Source organism: Suricata suricatta, chromosome 8 (assembly GCF_006229205.1).
Source record: "Suricata suricatta isolate VVHF042 chromosome 8, meerkat_22Aug2017_6uvM2_HiC, whole genome shotgun sequence".
Classification (NCBI taxonomy): domain Eukaryota; kingdom Metazoa; phylum Chordata; class Mammalia; order Carnivora; family Herpestidae; genus Suricata; species Suricata suricatta.
The window spans coordinates 89,100,387-89,128,299 of NC_043707.1; positions in this window are offsets into that span (position 1 = coordinate 89,100,387).

The following is a 27,913-nucleotide window of genomic DNA, read 5'->3' on the forward strand; positions in this document are numbered from 1 at the left end:
AATAGATCTGGAGGAGCAGAAAAGAACCTAAACAGACAAAGAAATATTTTTTGCTACTCAAAAGATCTACATTGTATTGATGGCCACCTAGTCAGACCTGGCCTGATTCACTTTGGCCGTAATCCTGAATCATCACTAGTCAAAAATCAACAGAGGTATTCACAGTAATTGCCATCACTGGAGGGAGACTCCTGTCCAAGAATTAAAGGGAAACTCGGGCAGCATACTCGTGCAATTGTCCAGATTATTTCTTCCCCAACCAGACCTAATATCTAGCCAGTGAAGGTATGGTAAAGAGCCAGACACTTCTGAATCACTTTCTCCTGTCTTTCAGTAGTCATGATGCATATGAATATTCAGGAAAGCAGCAAATATTAATGCTTTGGAAAAGCAAGTGAACTGCATTTTTCCTTCTGTAATTTTGTTTCAGAGTTCTTATCTCAGACCAGGAAGAGCATTAACCCTATGCTGATGTGTGCAAGCAATGAGAAGAAGATGGATGCTACTCATCTTCAATAACCTAGGGAGTAAAAAGTTCTGAATCCTGGTTAGGAATCTGTACTCTGCTATAAGTGATTTTGGGCTACAGGCAACTGACCATTCTCTTTGCATTGTCTTTCATATCCCTGGTACTCCAGCTAGGAGGGCCAAGTAACTGTACCTGATAAACAAGTCCCTTTAAATCTTTCAGTACTTTTATTCACACTTTCCCTGTGCCTGAATGCCTAACTAACTGGGTTCCAGACAATCTTCCTCTTTCTAAATCCAGCTCACATCACATTTTTCTCTATAACTTTTCACCCTTCTGCTTCTTCCAGTCCCAATTAAATCTTTTCTCATCTGCTTTTCTATAACACTCTTTTTTTTTTAAATTTTTTTGATCTGCATTTATTTTTGAGAGAGAGAGAGAGTGTGTTGAGCAGGGGAGGGGCAGAGAGAGTAGGAGACACAGAATCTGAAGCAGGTTCCAGGCTTTGAGCTGTCAGCACAGAGCCTGATGTGAGTCTCAAACTTACAAACTGCGAGATCATGACCTGAGTCAAAGCCAAACGCTTAAGCAACTGAACCACCTAGGTGCACCCCTGTAACACTTTTTATACATATTTACTTTATATTATTTTTATTTATTTGTGAATTTGTCTCTTCCCCTCCTAAGATGTTGCTTTCATTTATCTTTGAATCACATTCATCTAGCAGGTACTTTACATGTGCAAACAATGAATGACCAAGTACAATTTCATGATTCTTTAGAAATATCAGGGGTGGAAGCCGCGTATACCTGTGCCTGCTACACAGTAGGTGTGTGTTAGTTCTGGGCCTGTTTGTCCTGAGATCTACTCTCCACCCTTCTCCTGGCCTGGTCTGTTTCAGGGGTATTGAACTTTGAATATTGCATTTCCCAGGAGCCCCTGACAGATGACTTCTGGCTGGGTTCAGCCTAGGGCAACACTAAGGGGAGACTGCTGGGAAGAGGAAGGGGGAAATGATGGTGTCACCTATGTGAGCCTCAGTTTCTCTCCATTTCTAAAATAAGAATACATGAAGATAAGTGTATAAAGAGTTCACAAAATACCCAGCACATAATAACCCATCAACAAATTAGTTGTTCTCATTATTGAAGTATTTTCTAAATATTTTTCATATTGACTTCATGATTTCTGAAAACTCTGCTAATTGCATTAATTCAAAAATGGCACACAGAAACATACTTTCAGGCTATCATTCCAAACCATCAAAATATTTCAAATTGTATGAATACAAATAACAATGATTTATAATAATTCTATATATGTACACTGTTATAAACTATAAAAAATTATTAATGAACAGCTTTAAAATCATATATTTTGAGAATCCTGATCACCAATAATTGAAATAATTTAGTGTGGAGAACCCTGAAGAATTTGGCCTATGCACTGACACTAATATAAAAAGATTTAAATAAAAGAATATATCCATTTTATTTTTCTAATTTATTTTTTTAAGTTTATGTATTTATTTTAAGAGCTAGAGAACAAGGGAGGGGAAGACAGAGAATCCCAAACAGGCTCCACACTGTCATCACAGAGACCGACACAGGGCTGAAACTCATGAACCCTGAGATCATGACCTGAGCTGAAACCAAGAGTTGGATGTTTAACCGACTGAGCCACTGAGGCACCCCTTATTTGCCTAACTTAATAAATCTCAATATAACAACAAAATTTTGTGTACATGTAATATATATATGTGTATGTATATGCAATATATATACATATGTAACTGATAATATTTGTTTTAATCATTTGGCAAAATACTAAGTATTTTTCCATTGTGTGCTGTGATATTCATAAGAAGCTTTATGATTCTAAACAACAGACACTAACAACTTCTTAGAGACCATGTTTTAGTTAACCAGATCTTTGTAAGGATTGATGGCATTAGTTAAAGAAATGCTTATAATTAAAAACACTTATACTGTGTATGGACTGGTTAATTGTGGAAAAATATAGAAAAATAATAATGAAATAAGTATTCGTGATTTAAGTTAAAGATGAAAATTTATAATATATAACAAAACTTTTCATCTATATTGTTCTCTAAATCCTAAGCCATCCATCCTGCCCCTCCACTTTATATAATTTTTGAACTACTTTGACTATATATGGAAATAAATAAACTGCAGTAGAATGAAGATCAAAATACACTAGAGGGGTGCCTGGGTGGCTCAGTCGGATTAGTGTCCTACTCTTGACTTTGACTCAGGTCATGATCTCATGATTGTGAAAGTTCAGGCTCCACACTGAACATGGAACCTGTTTGGTATTCTCTCCCTGCCCCTCCTCCCTTCATTCTCTCTCTCTTTCTCTCAAAAATTAAAAATAAAAATATTTATATAATAAAATATAAAGAAAAAATTAATTTACATAGAATATCGTTGAATGAAATATGGAGAAGAAAAGTAATCAGAATTTGGCAAAAATCCCTAGCTCTCTATATGAAGTATCATGTCAAGCCCTAGCACATATATACAGAACTCAATACTTCTATAAAATAGAATAGGTCTTGGGTATTAATCTGAAAAGAAACCCTGAAAACAAAAGAGAATTTTCATATATTCAATTAAAAGAGTTCTTTTATATTAAATTCCTAATGAATTCCCAAAATATTTTCAATGTCGTTTACATTTTTCAAAAGAACAATTTAGGAAAGTTTTGTGATGACCTTCATACTAATTGCTTCATACAACATAATTAATTTTAGAAGAGAAATGCTTTAAACTGATCATTAAAAAACTGGTTTCTCATCTCTCACATCACTCCTTATAATACACACATCACACACTACCGTATTAATCTGCATTTTCTTTTTTAGCTCATTCTAATGCTTAAAAACCCTCAACGATCCCTTACCTCATAAAGCTCGAACTTGTGCCTGGCTTTCTGGGACATAATTCCCCACCTTTCTTTCCAGTCAACTTTGCTGCCTCCAGCTGACCTACCTATCCCATAATCCTAGGTACTATCTTGATACCCCTGCCATCCCCCTTCCCTTGCAGGGGAGCACCGCGTGCCCCCTGCTCACCCACCCACCCACCCACCCACACACACACACACACACACACACACACTTAATTTCAAAACCCAGCAGAAATTCCTGTCTCCCCTGCCAGTGTGAAAAGGATGTCCCTCTCAGAACTTTTGGTGTATTTTCACATGCATCTTGTACCATCTGTCCAGAGCCACGCATTTTCTACATGGAATTTTTATTTTCCCACCTTCCCTTCTCAAACATGAGCTCCAGGAAGGCAGGGGATTTTTATCTGCACCAGTACTTGTAGGCCCTCCATAAAGATTTTTGAATGAATGTATATTTGTAATGAAGATGTGAATCCAGATGTCAGGTCAGCAGATGATTGAGCAAATCATTTAATTAAAACAAAAAGAAAAGAAAAGAAAACCTTGAAGATGTCTTATATAAAAAGTGGGGAAAATAGTAACACATGTATTCCATACTCACAGGAATGGTGTCAAGGTCACATGAGATGCTATATGTGAAAGAATTTTCTTGAGACGTGATACAAACGCTTACATTGTACTTTCTTATAGCCTTCCACAATGCTTAATATACAGGGTTTTGTCCACAGTGCTTTGCATACAGTAAGTATTCAATGAAGCATGCTGATTGATTGAAGGTGGAGAAAAGTTTCACATCCATTAACACTGCTATTCTGTCTTCCTTTGAAAACAGCAATAGCTAAATAGCTGCTTTTTTCTCTTCTCTAGATACACAGCGGAGATTTACTTGGGCGATATATTGAGTGCAGAGGATTACAAAGCTGTGTGGCTCAGAATTGTTAATAACTCTTTGATCTAAGTATGATGTAAGGTACAGTTAAACACCCCTGTTCTTTGTTTACTTCCCATTCTTGCCGTGAATCCAGCATCAGCTAAAGCACGGACCTTACTGAGAGGTATGTGCTCATGATTGCATTTTAAGGACTACATTATTTGAGGCCAGAATCTCTTTGCTGTGTTTCATTACTTGTCATTAATAATTAACAATTATTCAATAAACTGTACATTCAATTTCATTACTCAGACACATAACTATTTTTCTGAAAATAATTTCAAAGCCCTAAATAATTTGGTGTGTAAGCAGCAATTGATTTTGAAATTTTGTTAATGTTTTTATTTATTTTTGAGAGACAGAGAGTGAGCAGGGGAGGGACAGAAAGAGAGAGAGAGAGAGAGAGAGACAGGGAGACACAGAATCCAAAGCAGGCTCCAAGCTCTAAGTTGTCAGCACAAAGCCTGACGCAGAGTTTGAACTCATGAGCCATGAGATCATGACCTGAGCTGAAGTCAGACCCTTAACCAACTGAGCCACACAGGTGCCCCACAACTGTTTTTTAAATTTACATTTTCTGAAATATGGCTAAATTTGGCACATATAAATTTGGAAAAAAATGATTTTGATAAGCAATGAGGAAGAGATTGGATAATAACTTATAAATTACCTATGTAGGTTTTTCTTATAAAATTAATCATGAAACCAAAACAGTAACCATTAAGAGAACAATTTTTAACTTCACCTATTCTTTTTTAAAAAGCATATTTGCATCCTATTCTTAGTACAATACTCAGGTTTGCACAAAAGAATTATATCCACAGAAACCAACAAAAAAAACCTCTCCATGTTAAACTGTACTCGAGAATGGAAAGTCACATTCGATGCTTAGGCAAAATTGATTAATCGATTAAACAGACAGCTAGAGATAGGATTTCAGATGTTATATTTCTTGGTAACAGAAGTTTTATTGGTACTAATGATGGAACTGTCACACAATTCAGCCAGGCTGACGGGCACAAGGAAAGAGGCAAAAGAATAGCACATAGAATATCTGGTCAGATGATGAAAGACTATTTGTTAACAGGTGCCTGAGTATCAACCTTTCAGCCAAACTTAAACTCCTCCTTTTATATATGGTATCTAGTTAGAATTAAAAATAAAGTCCAAATTATAATGAGCTACATGCCAGGAATTATGCCTACTATTCTACATCAATCCTAATAAGGCTGTGAAATAATTTTATCTTCATCTTATAGATCAGAAAACAGAGACTTCGTGAAGTTAAAAAACCTGACCTGGGTCCCCAAGCTAGTAAAGGAATCTAATGCTAGAACCTCTATGTTTTTAACCACCATGCTGTACATTAGTTAGCAGTTTAACTAACAGACCAGTTCATATTAGACCAAAGAGGAACTGTGTTTCACCAGGGGATGAATCATCAACGCAAAAGCTTTACATTGTTTCACCTGCAGGTGTGGTCTAGCACCCCCAGACTGGGACCAAGTCTGACCATTGTTATGGGAAGATTTAAAATATACTCAAAAGAGATCAAATTAGCCTGCTATGTGAAGAGTACTGACCCTAGGTCTCCCCTTTTTGCCAACCTTCCATCTTCTCCTTCGCAGCAAATTTCAACCTTGACCCCCAACTCTGGCAGCTATTGCCCCGTTCCTGGGTCTAAACATTCTGCCCAGGATCTCAGTGTTGAGCACATCCCAGGGCTGCAGGGCCATCTTTGCACGTCAGGCTCATAGCATGGTTATTCCTCTGATTTGGGATCTCCTGACTCACATAGTCTCTTTCTTACCTTCCTGCCTATACCTGGGCCTGCCCAGGTCACCACACATTGCCCTCTGTCACCATGCTCTCTGATAGTCTTTCATAGCTCTAAATTAAGCAAGGATTGGCTTAGCCACACTCACATGGTGACAGTAAGACACTCATCTCACTGCTGATAATTTACTTAAACGGTCTGATCTACACGAGAAAATGAAAATATAGTCCCTCTCCTCTCACTAAGGACTTAAACTTTTGATGATTTGGTTAATGAACTAGTGTATTATAACTTATTTGCCAATTTTCCTGTTAGTCTCAGAGTTTTACAGAGAGATGCCATCCATGCATCCAGATGAAAATTTATTGATGTTTTTTTCAAATTAACTCCAAATATCATCTGGATGAGTTTGCTGTGTTCTAAGTAAAAAGTAATTTTTTTATCCCTCTATTCTTTAAATTTGTAGTCTTTTTTATTTTTTATGAATGGTCAGGGAGTGAAGGGCTTAGTAGAGGACTATTGAGAAATTATATCCTTTGAAAAAATAACTTTGTGCTCAATAAACAGTAGAATGTACTAGTATGAGCATTCCAGAACATAATTTAAAGACAAAATAATACCTAAGAGAATGAATATTTTGGTTCTGGAGACATGACTAAGATATGTAAACCTTTTATATATTTCTGGGGATACCTCTGAAATTTTTTTAGCTGGGGAGAAGAATATTAATGCATAAGAAATCAATCCTCTTGGGAAATAATTCTATCTCAGTGGTCAAAAATTTCTTGGATATTTTAAGTCTTAGCATAATACTTCATAAATGGAGAAAGTGAGCACTGAATGAAAAAAATATCTAGTCTAAAATTAATCTTATGACATATGTGAGCTGTCTTAGTTCTCAAATCCTTCCCACAATGATACTCACATTTTCACCATCTTTAATGAAAGCAGTCAAAGCTATAGAGGTAATGCCAAAAAGACTCGAATTGCCTTTATGGGAGCATTTTTCTGAGAGGGTAAAAAAAAAAATCACATAACTATAAGCAAGTTAAAATAAAGTAAAACTTTGTCGTTCATATTAAGAGACCTAGAAATCTACATTTTTTAATATGTGATAAAGGTAGGGAATTAGTGGGGCTCTATACTAGCACTCTAGTGACTAAAACTTAAAACAAATAAATTAATAGAAATATCATCTCAGAAATTATAATAAGTAAATTCCAGTCAGCTATTGACAAATGTGCAGAAACCAAGCAGCCTCCCTCTCAGAAATTAAGTGCCAACATTTTTTAATGTGCTTCCTATTGTTGGAAACGGACAACTGATACTTCGGGATAATGATATGTTACTCTCAGTGGTTCACAGTTTAATTCTATGACATTCTGTAAGTGCCTGCTCTTTGTACTTACAATGCGCATGCGTGCTCTGTGGTTCACAAATTGATTCTATGACATTCTGTAAACTCCTGAACTCTTTGAACTTCCAACGTGCATGCGTGCCCAAACACCCACGCCCCACCCCCCACACACCCTTGCAGTCTCATTCTTTAAGAAATGCTGTAACATTAGTTCAAAATCCCAAACTTTAAACAGTGTATTTATTGAGCCCCTTCCCTGTGGCCAAAGTTCTTGAGTTACATAAGGTATATTTAATACTGCCAAGAATCTGTAGGGTGGTTACCGTTACATTCATTTTACAAATATGAAAACAAGGGCACAGAAAGGTTAGCTTTGCACAAGATGACACTTCTGGGATTTGTAAATGGCACATATTGTACCTAAAATGTAAAGAGATTTAACTGCATTATCTACCCATACTTCCAAAGCTATCTCACTATACGCTTATCCCAAATTTATGAATTTCCCATTTGAACTTGATCTGTAAATGTCTGATCCTATCCCACTCCCCATCCCTGACTCAGATTATCTATATTCACCATGTTGTTTTTGTTGGGCTAGTGCCTGTTCACCTGCTGAATCCCTGTCACATGATATGTGCTTCATATTTGTTCAATGAATGAACAAATAAACTAGTATTCTATTGCTGACCTCAGGTACCTGCAACAGGAAGGGCCATTGGAAAGAAAATGTTAACCCAACTCTGTATGTCATCCTTTAAAACTCAGCCTAATTTTCACATTCTGTGAAGTCTTCTCTTGGAGTGTTGTCCAAAACTCCCTCTGTCCCTTGTGTATTCTTATACTAACATAGTGTTTAACAACCTCCTACTGGATCCTGCAGCAGAATTCCCAGAACCTGAAACACAGGAGGATACTCAACTATGAGTAAATTAATGGGATGTGATAATGATAAAAATGCCTATATTTCATCACAGGCAGCAGCAATTGGTGAGTTATATGAGAGAAAGAATAAGCTTGGGCCAGAGGGAGTCTAAGGAGCCATCTGGAACCTTAATCATTAGAGTTTCCATAAACCAGAGGTCATACATGTCAAACTTAGCACTGAATACAAACAGATGGAGTATTAAGAAAAGAATAGGGGAGTAAGAAACATGTTTCACTTATTGGCCTCTTTACCTCCAAGACCCAGCCCTGAGTCAAACATTTGTTAGCCACTCATTAAATGTTTATTAAATGACCACTGAGTGAGTTCACTGGTGACTTCTGTAATAATAGGGTCAATGGAATTTGCAATATAAGATTCAGTGGAGAAATAAAGGAATTTTTTTATAAAGAACAGATAGTGAGGCAAAGTATGTATTTCCCACTATGCCTAGGAAATCAAGAAGTATGTGCTGGTTGAAAGACTGGCATCTGCTCCTTTCTGAAGTATGTGTCTCTGAAAAAAAAATGACACTGACCACTCTGAACACTGTTATACACAGAAAAGAGTTCCTAAGTAGAGAAGATAACAAGTCAAACGTATGGTTTTCCAAGAATCTTTGGAGTCTAACACATATAACAAAGTATAATACCTGTATAATATATTTCAGCTAGTGATGAAAGTCCTAGTCCAAGAGGTTAGAAGGTCTAGCCACTCCAAGAGCTAAAGCAAACCTATAATCCATTCTCATGCCCCATGGTGGGACGCTCTGGTTTGGTAAAACATCAAGAGAGTGGCCAATCTGTCAGACAGACCTTTCTAGATGCAAGACACAAATGTATTAGAACGTTTAAAAAAAGACTTTGAGATTATGTGCTATTGTATATTGCTAAGGACCCATAATATTTGAACAGATTGCAATGATATTTACTAGGTGTCCAAGATTTGAAAACCTCTTTTGGCCTTCCTTCACTTTGTACTAAGAAGAACACTTTCTCTAGAGTTTATAACCCATCTTCTGGTCCTTATAGTCTCATGAAAACATCTTTTTGTCCTCTCAGTGGATTTTTAAAAAAAATGTTTATTATCAGAAATTCCAAGATTCCGCAGTAGAGAAAGAATATTATAATGACCCTCAGTCATCCAGCTTCAAAAATTATTAGCTCATGAGCAATTTATACTTCCATCCATACTTTTATTTCCTTACCCCAAATGTCATATTATTTTATCTGTAAATATTCCAGTATGCATCATCAAAATTTAGAGATTATTTCTAAAATGATCACAATACAATTATCACACTTAAAAATTTGTAACTAATAACCATTCCTTAATATAATCATTTCCCTATTTTCTAAATTTCTTGTAATTTTTAAGGTTGGTTTGAATGAAGATCCTAATATCCATATACTATAATCAGCTAAAGGGTTAATATGTCCCTGAAAATATTTAATATATTCTTTTTTATTCTGTCACTTGTTAAAGGTATTTCTTCAATAAGATTTCTTCCCACAGACCAGAATAAGCTGATTGTTTTCCTGTAGTGGCGTTTAACATGTTCCTATGCTGTACTGATAGGAAGTAGGTAGTCACACGTAGAGGTTGTTATGATGTAGGTCTTATTGCTGTTGGTGGTTTTTACCTGATTTGACCATATTTGGAGATTCATACCTTGTCAGCTAGTTTTGTTGCAGAATTTCTATAGGTTTGAAACCTTGCTATCTAGTTCCTTTTTTGGTTTATATAATGGTGAATTCAGGAAAATTTTTAAACTACCTATCTTCATTATCATGTTCTAAAAATATTTCTTCATATTGACTTTGTTTTTACTTAAAATTTCAAGAGAAATTACTTTAGTACTTTCTCTTTTTTTTGAGTTTAAGTATGCTATGAATGATTCTCTTATCTCACATTTGTTCTAACTTACATGATATATGATATATGAATGCATAGTATAGGAAGAGGACACTCAGGGATTCTTGGTGTTGGCTTCATTTATTTTCATTGTAATTTTATTTATATTTGTGTAATATTAAAAAGGAATGAAATCATTTGCATATTGCTCCCACATAACTAAAAATAAAGCAAATTTATAAAATGAAGGGGAAAAAACTGTTGGGGTTTGAGAGGCTCAATAATGATTAATTCCTCTCCCTCTGAAGGTGAGAACTAATCAAGAAAAAAGACAGACAGATAGAGATCAAAATATTACCTTTCATACTGATAAAGCTATTAAAGAACCTGGTCTAGTTAGGATAAGCATTCCTTGCACTAACCCTTCAAGTTCAACCCTTGTCTAAACTTTCCAACTGATTCATAGAAAGTCTGGGTCTCCAAAACAGCCACAATCTATGGAGGATCAGTGGTTATCATCCTCCAACAAGGTAACTCACTTCTCCTCCATGGACAAGAATGAGGTTTGGAGCAAGATGTCAGGAGTGTAGATTCTCTAAAGGGTATCTATCTACCCAGAACAGAAATAAGAAGAGTGGAGAAATTTCCTCTAGCCAAAAACACAAAACAATTACCAATTTATTTAATGTGTGTTGTAATGTTTTCCCCAAACTGAGCTTCCAACAGTGAGTAAATTAGTGGAAAGCTGTATTTATCTACAGTATGTGTATGTTTCATGTCAGTTACTACTGGTTTGAGTATTATTGTTTTGAGTGTATTTTGACAACTGATTGTTATTATTTCCCCTTTTTATTTTTTAAAGTTTATTTACTTTTTTAATGTTTTTTTAAATTTTGAAACAGAGAGAAACAGAGCATCAGTGGGGAGGGGCAGAGAGAGAGGCAGACACAGAATTGGAAGCAGAGTCCAGGCTCTGAGCTGTTAGCACAGAGCCTGACATGGGGCTCAAACCCACAAATGTGAGATCATGACCTGAGCCGAAGTCGGAGGCCTAACCAACTGAGCCACCCAGGTGCCCCTATTTATTTATTTTGAGAGTGACAGAGAAAACACAGCAGGAGAGGGGCAGACAGACAGAGAGAATCCCAAGCAGGCTCTACTCTGTTAGCACAGAGCCCACAGGGCTCCATCCAAGGAACCATGAGATCATGACCTGCATTGAAATCGAGTTGGATGTTTATCTGACTGAGAGATCCAGGTGCCCCTATTTTCTCTTTTTAATAGAAAACTCATTTTTGACAACCAACTGGTCATTTTTTGTACACCAAAATGCAACATTTGTGAAGATAATTTATATTCTTATCATCATAATGTTGTAACTGTGATCTTTAGAGTCACAGAGTGACCTCTAGGAAAAAGAGACCAGCCCATCCTCTAAAAAAGTGAACAAACTTCTAGATCGCATGATGGGCCATGAACAATATGTGATTAGTATACCAAAATGCAATACCAATGTTGTTAAATTATTGCTTGTGAATATATCTTCATTGAAATGCGAAACAAAAAGAAATACTGCAATTTGTACAAAGATAGACTCTACCCAATCACCCAGTATATTCACATGCAAGATAAACATGGTATGGTACATATTCTTTGTATTTAAGATCCCTGTACCAGCAGTCTGTGATGATTACATCCTCCCACGTCTTTTTCTCAATTCAAACTAAAGCAAATTTTTGCATTAATCATTGTGATGTCAATTGACTCAGTGTGTTCCAATGTAAATGTAAACTCAACAGAAAACAGGCATCCAGATCATCTAGAACTTTTTAGGTCAATTACTTCCTATCATCAAATAGAAAATCTAAACATTTTCCTTGTACTTATGGAGACCTAAAAATAAATTCTCAAAGATATAGGTATCTAGATGAGAAATATTGTACAGAGAAGGGCAACACACATATAGCTGAGGTAGAATACATGAATTCCAAAATGTGGCAGTTTACTAAATAATAAAATCCAAACAGCTCCAAAGAAAACTAGGAATTCACATACTACCAAAGGAATATATCTCTGAAATAGGAACAAAAGCCTCCTTCCTATCTCTCCTGATAATGGTCTACTACAGAATGGAGATTAAGTTATGGGAAGCAGGCTGAAGAGAACAAAGACAGGGACACATACAAAATCCTTTGTAAAGTTACTGAATCCCTCCAGGGACATCACAGAGTCTAATCACATATTATTCATGGCCCATCATGAGATCTAGAAGTTTGTTCGCTTTTCTAGAAGATGAACTGGTCTCTTTCACCTAGAGGTCACTCTGTGACTCTAAAGACCACAGTTACAACATTATGATGATAAGAATATAAATTATCTTCACAAATGTTGCAGACCAGAAATCAGAGCTTAACTGCATCTCCTATCTTTCGTTTACCCTGTTAAGAGGTTTATTAGCAAAAAAAAAAAGGCCACAAGAATAGCCCTTTACCATTCTGTGATAAATTCTCTGTCCTGTTAACAAATTGCTAAGCTTTTAAATGTTAAAATGCCAACCCTAGTATGTGATTTGCTAACCAGGTGATGCAGGTACAAAAAAGACAGAGAGAAAGGGGGAGAGAGAGAGAGAGAGGGAGAGAGGGAGAGAGGGAGAGAGGGAGAAAGGAAGAAAGAGAAAGAGAATGCTATATACATTCTAGAGGAAAAGAAGAATGAAAAAACTATGAAATGAAGCCTAACTATTATAACTTAATGCTTTTAAATGTTTAATCTCTGTATACAACATTTAATCAATATTGTCACATTTTATCCAATATAATGAAATGTTTCTAAGTAAATGTAACCCCCAACACGTCATCAAGCTATATTTCAAAAATGTTTGCAACTCAATTACTTGGAACTTGCAGCCAGATAGCCTCAGAGCTGGTTTGAACTTGGATACACTTTCTTGTACACAGTAGATTATAAATCATGTAGGTACAGTGATATTATTAGAATTGCCATTCAGCTACATGTGAATAAAATAGGCTTTTATGGGTTAGCCTGTATACCTAACCACCATTTATTACGAGAAGGTGGCAAGGAATAAACACTGATTATATGAATTCAAATGCTCACAGCTGAACCGAACTCATTTTTAACACTTTCAAAGAGGTTATCGGTGGCTACAATGAGCCTTCCTGGAACTTAAATTAAGTTGCCAGCTGGGAATGAAAACTTCAGAAAGAAATCACAAACAATAAAATTAGTTCTCAGTAGGAGTAACCCAGTGCAAAAGATATACACCTGAGTTTATTTAGGAACCTCTAAGTCCAAGCAAAATAACTGGTGTGCAAAATGAGGAAAATACATCTAAATACAAAAGAAAGCTCTATGTTAGTCATACGTATTACATAACCTGGCTGCAAAAAGAAGATATGGTAACAGGGTGGTCTGTGTAATGTCTGAAAAATGGAGTGGGGGATCATAGATCAATAACCTTCAAGTTTTTATACAACACTTCCAGGGTTAAAGAAATACTGAGTCTGGAAGGCACGACTATCTGGTCACTAAGATAACTGACTTCAAATATTCATTTATTTCACAAATATCTCTGAATGTGGACAATATTCCCAATGATCTTTAGGCAACAGAGATATTCTAGTGATTAAAACAGACAAAAACTAGATTCTAGGTGGACATAAAGAAAATAAACCAAAAATTTATATTTAGCTCGTTACATGATAATCAACCAGGCTGAAAAAAAAAATAGTACAAACAAGGAGAATAATGAAGAGGGAAAGGGGTATAATTTTAAGTAGTTTGATCAGGGAAGACCTAACAAAACTGTGACTGCTAGCAGGGAGAAAAGCAATGTAAATAGTTGATCAAAGAAACAAAAACCAAAGAGAACGGAAATGTTAAGGCCCTGAGATGGAAACATGCCTGGTGCATTTGAGAAAAGCATTTCATGTCTGGAACACATTGTAGGATGAGAAAAGATAAGCAAGAAAAGCTAGTCTATGTAGGGCCTTGTAGGCTATTCTAAGGAAACTGGTTTTTACCTTGGGTGAGATGCAAAATCTTTGCAGAGGATTAATATGATCTGACTTACATTTTAACAGCATTACTTTAGGTACTGTGTCAACATTAAACCACGGGGAGTGGTGTGTGCAGGCTGTAACAAAGCATAGAACACAGGTAGGGAGCTACAATATTCCAGGCACAAAATAATGGTACCATACATCCTTTGGTTACAAGAATGGCGGCCATAAAAATGGTGACAAGATGTCAGACGATTTTGATGGTAAAACTGACAGAATTTCCTGAAGGACTGAGTGGTGTGTAAGAAAAGATACTGTCCAGAATGACTCCAAGGTGTGTGGCATGATCCACTGTCAAGGCAGGGTTGCATTTAACTGAGGTGGGGCAATTGGGAGGAGTGTATCTGTGATACTGATACTGTTACCACACTTTTCTGTGGCTGAGGCAAACTCCTTAAGAAATCTCCATCTCTTGTACACTGATTCCATGCTCTGTAGGTCAGCTCTCATTTTTTAATGCAATCAACTCAATGGTTTTAGGGAAAGAGTAGCCAAGATAACAAATAAGAGCATTTTAGTCATAAGAAGGTTTCTCTTCTATCACTTTATTTTTTTTCTTAAATTTTTTTACATTTATTTATTTTTTGAGAGAGTGAGACAGAACATGAGCGAGGAGGGTCAGAGAGAGAAGGAGACACAGAATCCAAAGCAGGCTCCAGGCTCTGAGCAAGCATTCAGCACAGAGTCTGACATGGGGCTCCAACCTACCAACTGTGAGATCATGACCTGAGCTGAAGTCAGATGCTCAACCGACTGAGCCATTCATGCACCCCTCTTCTATCACTTTAAAGAGGTTGTTCCATTTACTCCTGGCTTAAGAAGACTAATAATTCCCATATTTGTTTCTCTATAATATAATGTAAAGTTTTGTTTTCTCTGGCTGCTTTTAAGTTATCCTCATCACTAGTTTTTGGTAATTTGATTATCATATAAGTCATTGTTCTTGTGTTTATCCTGGTATATATGCTTTAACTAAACTGGATTTGTTATTAAAATTGTAACAATAAAAATTCCAACCCAGATGGTTTCTCTGAGGAATTCTGACAAATATGTAAGTAAAAAACTGTATCAATGCTACCTAAACTCCTTTAAACATTTGAAGATGAAAGAACTCTTCCCAATATATTTTATGAGGACAACATAACCCTCATATCTTAGCCAAAGTACAGACAAGAAAACTACAGATCAATATCCTTCATAAATATAAATACCAAAAAACCAAGAAATTTTTGGATATAGAATCCAGCATTATACAAAAAGGGGTACTACCCCAAAACCAAGATTTGTCTCTAGAAAAAGAATAAGTTGGTTTCACATTCAAAATTCAATCAATGTAATTTACCATATTAATATAATAAAATACATACTATCTTCTCAATAGATGCCAAAAAAGATTTCCTAATTTAAAAAGTTCTAAAACTTTCAGAAAGCTAGCAATAGAAGACATGTCTATCAAACACTCCTTCTAACATCAGACTTTATGATGAAAAAATGAACGTTTTTCTCCCAATATTGCATAAAAAGAGTAAAGATTCCAATCTCACCAGTTATATTCAACACTATAGTAGTAATCCTAGCCGTTGAAGGCAAGAAAAGGAAATGAAGGCAGACAGACAAGAAAGAACAAAATTCCTAAATAATTTAGAAAAATAGCTTCTAGAACAAATAAGTTACTTTAATAAGGTTTCAAGATTTAATGCCAATATGAAAAAATCAAGTTTATTTCTACACTAGCAACAAATGGTTTCTGGAAAATAAATTTTTTAATATGATTTAAAATAACATCTAAAACTATGAATCATGTATGAATAAACTTAACACTTTATGTGGAGACTTATACAATGAAAACTACAAGGCACTGTGGACAGAAATTAAAGACCTAACTCTATGGAGAAAAGTATATTTTAATAGATCACAAGACCAAAATTGTTCAGATATAATTTCTTCCCAAATTGATCTATAGATTCAACACAATCCCAATTAAAATCTCAGCAAACTCCTTTGTAGACTCTGACAATAGAATTCTAAAACATACATAGGAATGCAAAAAAAGGAAAAAAATCTAGAACAGCAAAAACAATTTTGAAAAAAAATACAGGTAGAGGACTTACATTGTTGGACTGAAATTTTTAACATAAACCTACTGTAATCAAACACAAAGAGGGGCACCTGAGTGGCTCAGTCGGTTAAGCATCTGATTCTCGATTTTGGTTAAGGTCATGTCTCACCAACTGTGAGATTGAGCCTGTGTAGGGCTATGCACTAAGAGTGTGGAGCCTACTTGGGATTCTCTCCCACTCTCTCGCTGTCCCTCCCTCATGCTTGTTCCCTCTCTCTCTCTCTCCCTCTCTCTCTCTCTCTCTCTCTCTCTCTTGCAAAATAAACAAACTTTTAAAAAAGACACAAGGATAAAACATATATTAATGGAACAGGTCAAACAATCTAGAAACAAGACAGGCATATGTGATCTATTGATTTTTGACAAAATGCCCAAAGTAATTCAATGAAAGAAAGAAAGTCTTTTCAACAAATAATGCCAGAACAACTGTGTTGATAAAGATTTATATTCATATCCATATAAGCCCCAATCCTTATCTTACCCTATACAGACAAATTAATGTGAGATGGGTCATAGACTTAAGTGTAAAAACTATCTAAAATTTATAGAATAAAACAGGGAAAATATTTGCTATCTAGGCAAAGATTTAGTAGACTGGACAGAAAACTACTAACTGCAAAGAAAAATTAGACTTCATCAAATTTTAAAAGTTCTGCTCTTTGAAACATATCATTAACGAAATTCCAAAGCAAGACACATACTGGGATAAAATGTTCATAATATATATATCTGACAATGGATAATCCAGAATATATGTATTTACACACATACACACAAAGATATATATACACACTCTTATAACTTGGTTATAAAAAGACAAACTAATTTTTTAATTAACAAAATATTTTAAGACACTTATCAAAAAAAGATATTCAAATGGCCAAAAAGAAAACAAAATGGTTATCAATATAATTCACCATCAGAAAAGTGTTAACTAAAACCAAACATATATATACCATACCAAATTCACTATAATAGCTAAAAGTGAAAAGACCAAGTGTTAGTGATGGTGTGGAACATGTGAAAAACTCATACATTGCTGACTGTGGGAATGTAAACAGTACAACCACTCTGGAAAACACCAGATTCTTATATACATAAATATACAACAGTAACATGTGATTCAATAATTCCACATATGCGTATTTACCAAATGTACCAATTATCAGCTTATTGACTCCCAGTTCCATATTTACATTTCATTGCCTGCTATATGATAGTGGAACAGAATCCAATAAACAAACAGTTCTCCTTTGCCAGATGGTACGATGGTTAGCTTTAGAAAGAAGACAGGCTTTCTCTTTCTGGTTCTGGCGTCCATCTCCTATCAGGCTCTTCAGTGCACAGTTTCTTCTTGCAGTACCCAATGATCAAAGCATGTGCCACCTTCCCGTGGGCAGCTGCACTTAGCATTCCATCTGGTGGCTTTGTAATAGAACGTCCCTGTCAGGGCAACTCATGTGCATAGCTTCTCCCCAGACTCATAGAGTAATGTCCCCACCAGCGCCACCTGGTAAGCACCTTCTCTTGAACAGCTTTCCTTGGCACCCAGGAAGAAGTATCACTGACATGGCAACCCCAATTGACTAGCTTCTCTCAGCACTCCCTATGGAGAGCCACTGTGTGCCTCCTCTCCTCTGGGTAAGTAATTTCTTCACTTAGTACCCCAGACAGTAATTTCCCAGTGAGTATGGCCAGCTAGGCACCAGCCCTTGGACAGCTTCCTCACCCTTCAGTGAGTTCCAAAGTATTACACCCTCTTTGTGGACACTTCTCTCCCTCTCCGCCACTCGTGAAGGCAGATATCCAGGGAGTCCTGTTGGTTAGGCACCTCATGGGAATTTTCCACTATCCACTGAGGCATGGCCATACCCTTTCAACTGAGCCCTGAACCTCAGCTCAGGAAAGGGAACGGCCTCCTCCTTGGGTATTCTATCTCAGCTCTAGGGGCAGTGGTTCTTCCATATTCTGCTAATCCTATATTCTTTAAAATTCTCTCTACTTCTTAATAGTCAGTTCCCCCATTACACCATCAATCCTCTAACAATAATTTCCTATTAACAATTACCTGCCATTTAATCATATTATTAAAATTTTCAACTAAACCTACTCTGTTCAGATTATTGTGTGGGTTCTCCCTCTTGACTGACCTCCGACTAATATACCGAGAGAAATGAAAATTTATATCCACAAAAAAACTTGTACATAAATATTCAGATTAATTCTGTTCATAATATCTAAAAGATGGAAACAACTCAAATATTTATGTGTATAAGTGGTTGAATGGTTTGTAGTATATCCGTAAAATAAAATCTTGTCAACAACAAAAATGAATGAACTACTGATATGTGAAACAACATAAGTGAATCTCAGAAACATTTTGTTGAGCAAGAGGAGTCACCTACAAAAGAGGATATACTATGACTCCATTCATACAGAGCTTTGAAAGAAAATTTAATCTCTACTACGAGAAAGCATATCAGAGGTTGCCTGAGGCTGACAGTAAAGCATGAGAAGTGACTACAACTTTGTACAAGGACTCTTAGGGAGGATGGAAAGCTCTACATGGTAATTGTAGCTGAAGTCTGAGAGTTGTACACATTTTTCAAAATTCACCACATTGTACATTTCAAATGAGTCCATTTTCTTGTTTAAAAGCTAGATCTTATAGATGATTTAAAACTTAATGAATTCACAAAATTGATTAATACATTAGTCCCTATTCATTAAATTCAGTGATGTTGTTTCCCTGAACTTACTCAACTCTCATTATATTGACAAAACTGCATTTCCAGGTGTTCAAAGCCAATGACTTGATACTGAATGATATCATACCAAAGAGGTTCTACTCTTTAGACTTTTCTTTGATACTACCTCTCTCTGAGTTCTCAATATGCTACAACCACATGAAGATGGCAATGACAATAAAGGAGGGACAGTGTGTGTAGTTGTGTCACACACAGGCTACTAAGAAGTACAGAAAAGCATGGCAACTTACCACATCCACACACTTTTGAGATGCCCGTTCTGCTACAGTCAGACAGTGATTGAGAGACATCCAGGAAGGAGGGAGACTAAAAGAAGAACCCATGGTTGACAAAATACAAGTTTTTAAACAAAATTATAAGTTTCTTCCTCTCCTGGTTAAAAACATTCAATAGCATCACAACCCTTCTTAAATTAAATTAATCTGAAGCTCTTCAACCTAGCATTCAAGGCTGTCCACAAATGTGCCAGATTTTTCCACTTTCTGCAACTTGATCATTACCTCCCTATGCTACAACCAAACTACACTTCTTCTTGTGTCAAACATGTCCTACAATTTTTCACCTCATACTCAGTTTAGCCCTATAAAATCCCACAATCTTTCCCTATATTCATGTGCTGAAATATAATTTGTTAAATATTTAAGTGTCCAATCAAGTCTACTAAAGCCTGCTGCCTGTTCCTATAAGCTCTGGGGAGTGCAGAGTTCCTGGAAAGATTCTAGTCCCTCCTCTCCCTATGCTTTTCTCTTGGTAGAACTACATGAGAGAGAGAGGCACCAAGAGATACATTCACAGAGATTGGGAAGTCCTTACATCTACCTTGGCTGCATGCTTCTTAAGGATCAAGATAAGGGAGAATACAATCCCTAAGGTAATAGGCATATGTGACCATAGAGCCTGAGACATTTTTCTAGAAAAGTGATTTCTGAAGATGGAAAGCCCACTGAGGTGGCAAGACTAGCAAGGGTTAAAGAGATTAGTGCACAGTGCACTTTGAAGAACAAGATGGAAACCCTCTTCCTTATTCTCTATGCCCCTTGGAAGGCACTGGATAGAACCAGTCCCCACAGTTCCTGTGATGGTACATCCATCCACAAAAGGGAAATACAGAACTCAAAAAAGGTTTGACTTCCCCAAGCTGACAGACTCCTTGGGGGAAAAGGGAGCAAAAGTAAAACTGACCATTACCCCCAAAAAACATGCACGGCTCCTATGTGGATATATCCCTTCACAGTGACTGACAGAGGCCACCAAGGTTAGCCAAAGCCAGGTTGGACTATAATGACAGCAGAAGCACTTCCAGCATCACCAATGTGAAGCCAGGTACTCTACAATATCTTTGTTTCCTTATTCCTTCGTTCTACCCTTCTTTCCCCAAATCCAAAGGGCTTAACCTCAAAGAATAAAATGGAAATGGTATCTCTGAAGCAGCTGATGCTTTGCCCCTATATAAAGTCAGAGTTATGGCTCTAGCCCATACAGTAGGGGAAGGAAGTTTTGATTCACACATGAGAGTGACGTTTAAACTAGACTAAACTAAGTATTAATAACTGAAAATGACAAGAAAGTTATAGAATCTGTCCAAGGTGTTGCTAAAGAATACTAACAGGGGATTCACACAACAGAGTTAAAAATTTGGATGTGAAAAAATAAAAGCATTTCATATTTATACTGCAATGAATGTACATCCCTCAACAAATCATTCTGGCAAGCTATCTTTACAATGTTGAAATAAGTGTGTCATATTAGCTCACTTCTGAAAACTGCCAAAGCTGTTTTGTTGGATGTTATGTTGAACGGTGGTACATTATCCAGAGAATTGTCTGAAATAGCAATTAAAAGCAATTTGTCATGATGTAGAAACCCAGAGCACAGAAATGCTAGGGGGAGAGTCCCCTTAGACTGACGGGGGTGGGTAGACTCTCCACTGCAGTTACAGCTCAACGGTTGGGGACTGTCCAGGCTTATGGTTATCACTTCATGCGTCAAACTACACCCTGCCGAAGTGATATAAACCTCAATAAATTACTCCTACACAGAGCTGCTTTACAAATTGCTTTCAACTAAAAATCCCTTAATAATTTTGTAATAAAAACAACTGAACCATTATGATTTCTTGAAAGCTACTCAACTGGTCACAACATTTTACTCTTGAGCCACAAAGCAAAATAAAATTCCTGTGTTTTTCCCCTGCGTCTTTTTATCTCCCTGTTTTAGTTGCACCTCTTTCAACTAATGTCATGGGGGGTGGGGATCAACTACATATTAAAGAAAGAAGCCTTTTGGTTTTGGTCACTAAACAGTCTTGAGGGGTGCCTGGGAGGCTCAATTGGTTAAGTGTCTGACTTTGGCTCAGGTGATGATCTCATGGTTTCTGAGTTCGGGCTCCTCTTAGGGCTCTGTGCTGACAGTTCATAGCCTGGAGCCTGCTTTGGATTCTGTGTCTCCCTCTCTCCCTGCTCCACCCCTGCTCATGCTCTTCCTCTGTCTCTCACTCTCTATCTCAAAAATAAAATTTATTTTTTTTAATTTAAACAGCCTTGGGACAAGACTCTTATAGGAAAAGAGTTTACAATACACCCAAATAACTTTTTCTTTTGTTTTGTTTCAATTTTTTTGAATTTCAAATCCAACACAAAATAAGCACATCAACCATTTTAGGCTGCCAAGTTAATAGTAATGAGTAACCTAGTTTAACTGAAAAGATTCCACTTGTCTAAGAGGACACAATAGTGTCTAAGATTCCAGCTCCGAGGACATTTCTTCTGTAACGTTTAGACCTCTCATCAAGGCAATGCCACACTCTTCCGTGTGTGCTACCTTTATTCCTCTTCACAAGAAGTATTTATATTTGGATCCCTTGGCTAAATTGTAGACTACCTGAAAGCAGAGAAAATATTTTCTTCCTCAATTTTGTTATCCCTGACAGCACGCCTACAGCACCAGAACAATCATTAGTATCCGATAAATGCTCTCATACTATTGACTGCTTTTTCTGTCTTGACCACAGGCCTCAGTCCACATGTATAAAGCAATTTATGAATGCCAGACATCAGGCACTGCAGATGAACTAAGTATTATGATTACATATTGAAGCCATATGGATAAGAAATGTTTGAGATAAAGGCAATTAGATGGTACCTTTTTTTCCCTGCAAGATCAAACAGAAGGTAAAAGGCAAGAAAAAATAAACTCAACTACCTGAAACTTAATAAGAGATTCTAACTAAGCTATATACTCCTATAAGCCTTATATGGCAACTCTGTTGCCAGAATTGTCTATAATTGTCTTATTCCCACTTACGTCACATTCTAGAAACCAGCAAGTCATATTCAATTTCACCAAGCAAGCATATGTATAGATATGCCATTTTTAGAATTATATTTAACTGAAAGAAAATTTTAGGTTACATCTTCAAAAAATATGTATCTTTATCCTTTAAAAAATTGAAAAAAATGATGTGTTTGGGTACAAAAGTTCTTATTTGCAAATGTAAGGGAAAAGCAGACTTTGAAAAAAATATACCCTGGGGTGCCTGGGTGGCTCAGTGGATTAAGCATCTGACTCCAGCCCAGGTCATGATCTCACAGTTCATGGGTTCAGGCCCCGTGTCAGGCTCTGTGCTGACAGCTGGAGCTTGAAGCTTGCTTCAGATTCTCTGTGTGTCTCTCTCTGCCCCTCTCCTACTCATGCTCTGTTTCTCTCTGTCTCAATAATAAATAAACATTAAAAATTTAAAAAAAAGAAAAGAAAAAATATGCCCTGTCTTTCAGTATCTGTGGATTTAAAAGCAATCCAAAAAAGTGATTAAATGCATGGATTTTCTTATTTTCTTTTATTATCCCCATTTTTCAGATAAAGAAACACAGGTTTAAACATACTAACAAACATGCCTCAAGTCAGAGTTAGGAAGTAGAAAAGCTGAAAGTCCAAAATATAGTTCATGCATCTTAATAGTTAACATGGAGTACCTCTCTTGGTCACAAATGGCTTTAGTTGGGGGAAATTTTCACAGGCTCTTTTAATAGCTGTACCTTGGGAAGGCAAGGCAACGTTTCCCAAATAGGGATTAGAGTATCTAGCCTCCAAAGGGTAAAGCCAAATGATAGAAGAGAAATCAGCAAATGAATCATTTGAAATCTTACTTAGAGGTTTTCTGGAGACCTTCCTAAAGGGTCTTAGTATGTTTCTAGTGTGTAGGAAGCTGGGACTTCTTGTTCCTGTTGGTGACTGTACCTGAGGTCTAAGGCTGACACCCCCTCCTCTCTTCATAATCCTCCAGCGTATCTCAGGGACTTCAGAATAAATTCACAGCTCCATAGCATGAGGGATAAGGTCCTTTAACAAATGGCCCAATCTAAATCTCCAGTCTCATCTTTCCCTTCTCCCTTAACCACATGCATACTAGAGATCTAATAATTTCCCCAACAATCAGACACTTTCAAATATCCATGCCTATATACATATAATGCTGTCTGGAACCCTCACTCCATTTCCTTATCTGTCTGGCATAAGCTGCCAAGAATGTGTGTGTGTGTGTGTATATATATATAATAGTGAGCTCTTTGAGGGCAAATATTTATTCCTTTTCTGCTTCTATTCTCAGTATTTTTCACAATGCTTGGCATGGAGTGGGTACTCATTATTTATTCAGCAAATATTTACTGAGCACATACCAAGTGCTAGGCACCATGCTAAGCTTAGAACAAGTCAGATAAACTTGACTCCTGACTTTAAGGAATTTATAATTTAGTAAAACTCAATATTTGCTAGATTAAATCATATTCTTCATTATATTTTGCTTAAATAGTCCCATTTATAAGCCTCCATACCTCGTAGTCCCTATGCCTGAAATGTCCAACCCCTTCCTCCAAATTTACTCAATTTGTCCTTCAAAGTCCAGCCCATTTCCATGCTCCAAGCTTTATAAAACTCATCCACACTGACCTCAATGACAATTAAATTCACTACCATCTTCCCCTCCTCAAATAATCTATCCTTCTAAGTTTCTTATCTCTGCCAACTGCAGCAGCCTCCTCCCAGTGACCCAGGTGTGAAAACGCTGACTCATTTCTGCCTTCACTCATTCCCACATCTCATCAGCTGTCAAAGTCTGCCACTTCTGCATCTGCAATGCCACACAAATATGTTCCCTCCCTTTTGTTTCCAAAGCACTTACCTCTATCTGGCCTCTCATTACTTCTCACCAGTTTATTGCTATTGCAGGTGTCTTTCTCTGTCCTTCTCCACATTTCAATTCATTAAAGGTTAAGCTTCAGAGATGATAGTTCTATATATTTTCCCCTTACTCAAAAATCCATTAATACTTCCTCAAGGATAAGGTTCAGACCCCTCCCTTGGCCCTAGTTTACATTTCCAACCTTTGTTCTTGCTGTTCCTTTATATATACCCTGTGCTCCGGGAAACTTATAGATGTGCCGTGCTACAATGTGCCCTCAGCCAATATCTTTGCTTCTACCACTGCCTCTCTGCTCATCTCCTCTATATTAATCCCCCAACAATCAGGTTTCCACAAAGCCTCATTCTCTGTTGTTCCCCATACTCCCTTCCTTTTAGATAACAGAGAACTATCCTTCTTCAGAAGCTGCATGGCACTTTAAAACAAATTATGATACAATATATTTCATCCTATGTTTTAGGTATTTGTACATTTATTGTACCACTCAATTAGACGTGAAACCACTGAGAGCAATCTTATGGGTCAGCTTAGCATGATTGTTCTGTTTTCCCATGCACTGTTTTCATATCTGAATGAAAAATCTGTATCCCAACACTGTAATTATTTGTCTCTATGTCTATTTCCTACACTACAACAGTCCTCCATGTTGAACGACCATATATTATTTATTAGTGTATTTTTTTTGCTGGCATATGGTCAGTGCTCAGTAAATGTGTCTTGCATAAATGAATTAACACAACTCCTTGAGAATGTCTCCTTAACATATCAATTAGAATTAATAATCTATTATACTTATAGCCAGGGTAGTCTTAAATACAGCTTCCCTCTAATTTTCCATGGTGTAAGATTCATCTCCATGACTACACAGAAATGAAAGATTAGATTGATTTCATCTTCCTAATTAGATAATGGGTTCTTTGGAGAAAGATATTGGTATACCCTTCATTATTCCCCTTTGTTACAATAGTTCACAATATATAATGGTTGTCTATAAATGTTCATTAGCTGCTTGATGGATTAATGATTTGGTGAGGGCACGAACCAGAGAACAACCCCAAATGGGATTTCTTATATATAGTAACAAGCTGAAAGGTTTATTTCCTAACTTCCATCTACTGAATAGAAATTTTTATATGATGCACTAGACACTATTTTTAAAAGTAAAGCAAACTCTAGAGATAATTTAGACCAGAAATTAAACTCTGGGTGAGGAAACATAGATTCCTGAGAATTTATTGAAGTTAGGATCCTCTCCAAGTAAATATATATTCTCAAACATCTACGTATCATTTTGCATACCACACAAAGTCATTCAAGGATTCCCTAAAGGTCATTTGTGACTTCAGGTTAAAATCCTACCTTTGGCCTTCTGTTAAAAGATGAAAAATATCAGGTTCAAAGATGATAAGCTATGTGCCCAATATCACACAGGTACCCTACCTACAGACTCCTGTTCTTTCCGCTATATTAAATGTTAAAATAAATACAAAATATCTATCACCATAAACTCTAAGTGTAATGTCATTATTCAAATACTGTTAATAATTTATATCCTAGCAATTTCGAGAAACCCTATATCTGTGTTTTCTTACAGTAGCAAAATTTTGAGAAGCCCAAACATAAGGCAACTTAATGATTCCAATATTTTTAATTTTTCACTCTTGCCACAAATATTCAGTTCAGCTATTAACTGCTTTTTATGTGTTGAGCTCTATGCTAGCTGCTAAAAGTACACAGATAAATACTACACATAGAAGGAACAAAGGTCACCGCTTCAACTGTCCTTGGAGACAGGAAGTTTGTCTAACTCATCTGGTGCCCAGCACTGGAACTGGTAACTCATGAGTACTAAGGTATTTGTTTAACACAATATAAGAGGTGATGCATGCCCTTAAATAGCTCATGTTTTCCAGAAATGATTTTTTACTATTTCTATTTTCCCAGACTGAATCATCAATCTGTTGCTTTGGTTAGTTGTTTTTTTTTTAACACTGTTAAGGCTTATAATATATCAAAATATGCTAAATACAAAACAACTAAACTTTTGGAGGTTATAAAGTGTAACTATTCATTAAAAAATCAGGATAATGTTTTAATGTCCAAAGAAATCATTCTTTATAATCAAATTAACTGGTTATTTTTTCATCAAGTTTAAAAAGCATAACTATGTGTTTTTCTTTTTAATCAATTACTTGTTCTTTTAAATCAATTATTTTAAAGTGTACTACACTGAATATAGCTTCTTGGTCTAATCTACATTTACTTTGAGGAATTTACGTTTACTCACTTATACTACAAATTTTCCATCCTTCTCATTTACCTGCGGATATATAAATATATTTATATATATTAAATATGTATTTATATATATTTAAATGAGAATCCTTACCATATTTACTGGGAATAATATAACAAAACTCTTTTTTATTGTAAACAGGGTTGTTTTCTTTTTCAGATAATTCATCATTAGTATATAGAAACTCTACTGTTAAGGGCGTCTGGATGGCTCAGCCGGTTCAGCATCAAGCTTCAGCTTTGGTCATGATCTCACAGTTTGTGAGTTCGAGCCCTGCATGTAATTCTGTGCTGACAGCTCAGAGCATGGAGCCTGCTTCATATTCTGCATCTCCCTCTCTCTCTCTCTCTCTCTCTCTCTCTCTGTCTCTGATCCTCCTCTCTCCTCCACTCATACTCTCTCTCTCTCAAAAATCTTTGAGGCTTTCTATACATGAAGTCATGTCATCTGCAAACAGAGACAATACTACCTCTTTCTTTTTCAACTCTGACATCTTTTATTTCTTTTTCTTTCCTGAGTGTTAGGCTTTATTCACTGAGTTTTAAGGACATGGATGGATTTCAGTTTAGCTTTCTATTAACTTCAATAATCATCTCTTTTGTCTTTTATTGTAATATGCCCAGGCGTTATCTTCATTTTCCTTATTTGCTTTATTTTTTAGATGTAAATCACAGGGGGGAAAATGCATCTAATAAAAGAACTCAGACCTAATCTTGGAAAATTGTAGCCTAAAAGTTATAGAGAGTTTAGCGTAGGGACTTTCACTTCAGCTGTTATAGTTATTTCCAAATCCTAGAGAACAGAGCACAATTCCATATCCTACATATGCCGACTACACAAGCCTCTAGTTACAGCTAGTTTTCAGAAATAAACCATTGCCCCTCATGCAACCTTTTCAAGTTCTTCATCCAACACAATGAAATTATACAGAGCATTTGTTAGCTTCAAGGACTTTTTGGGTTCCACAAAAACCTGTGCTTCCAACGTGTCATTTTTAAGCAACAGAAAACCAAGAGGTTGTAAATCAGTAGGGATGATTAACATTAAAGGAGCTTTTCCAAACATGCAAGAAAAATGGGAAATTTTTTCTGTCTTTCTTATTCAAGGAAAAAGAAGGAAAAGAAACACAATTAGAGAAAACCCTTTGTCTTGTCAAGTGTTGTCAAGTCATCTCCCAGGACTAGAACAATCACTAGCACGCAAACA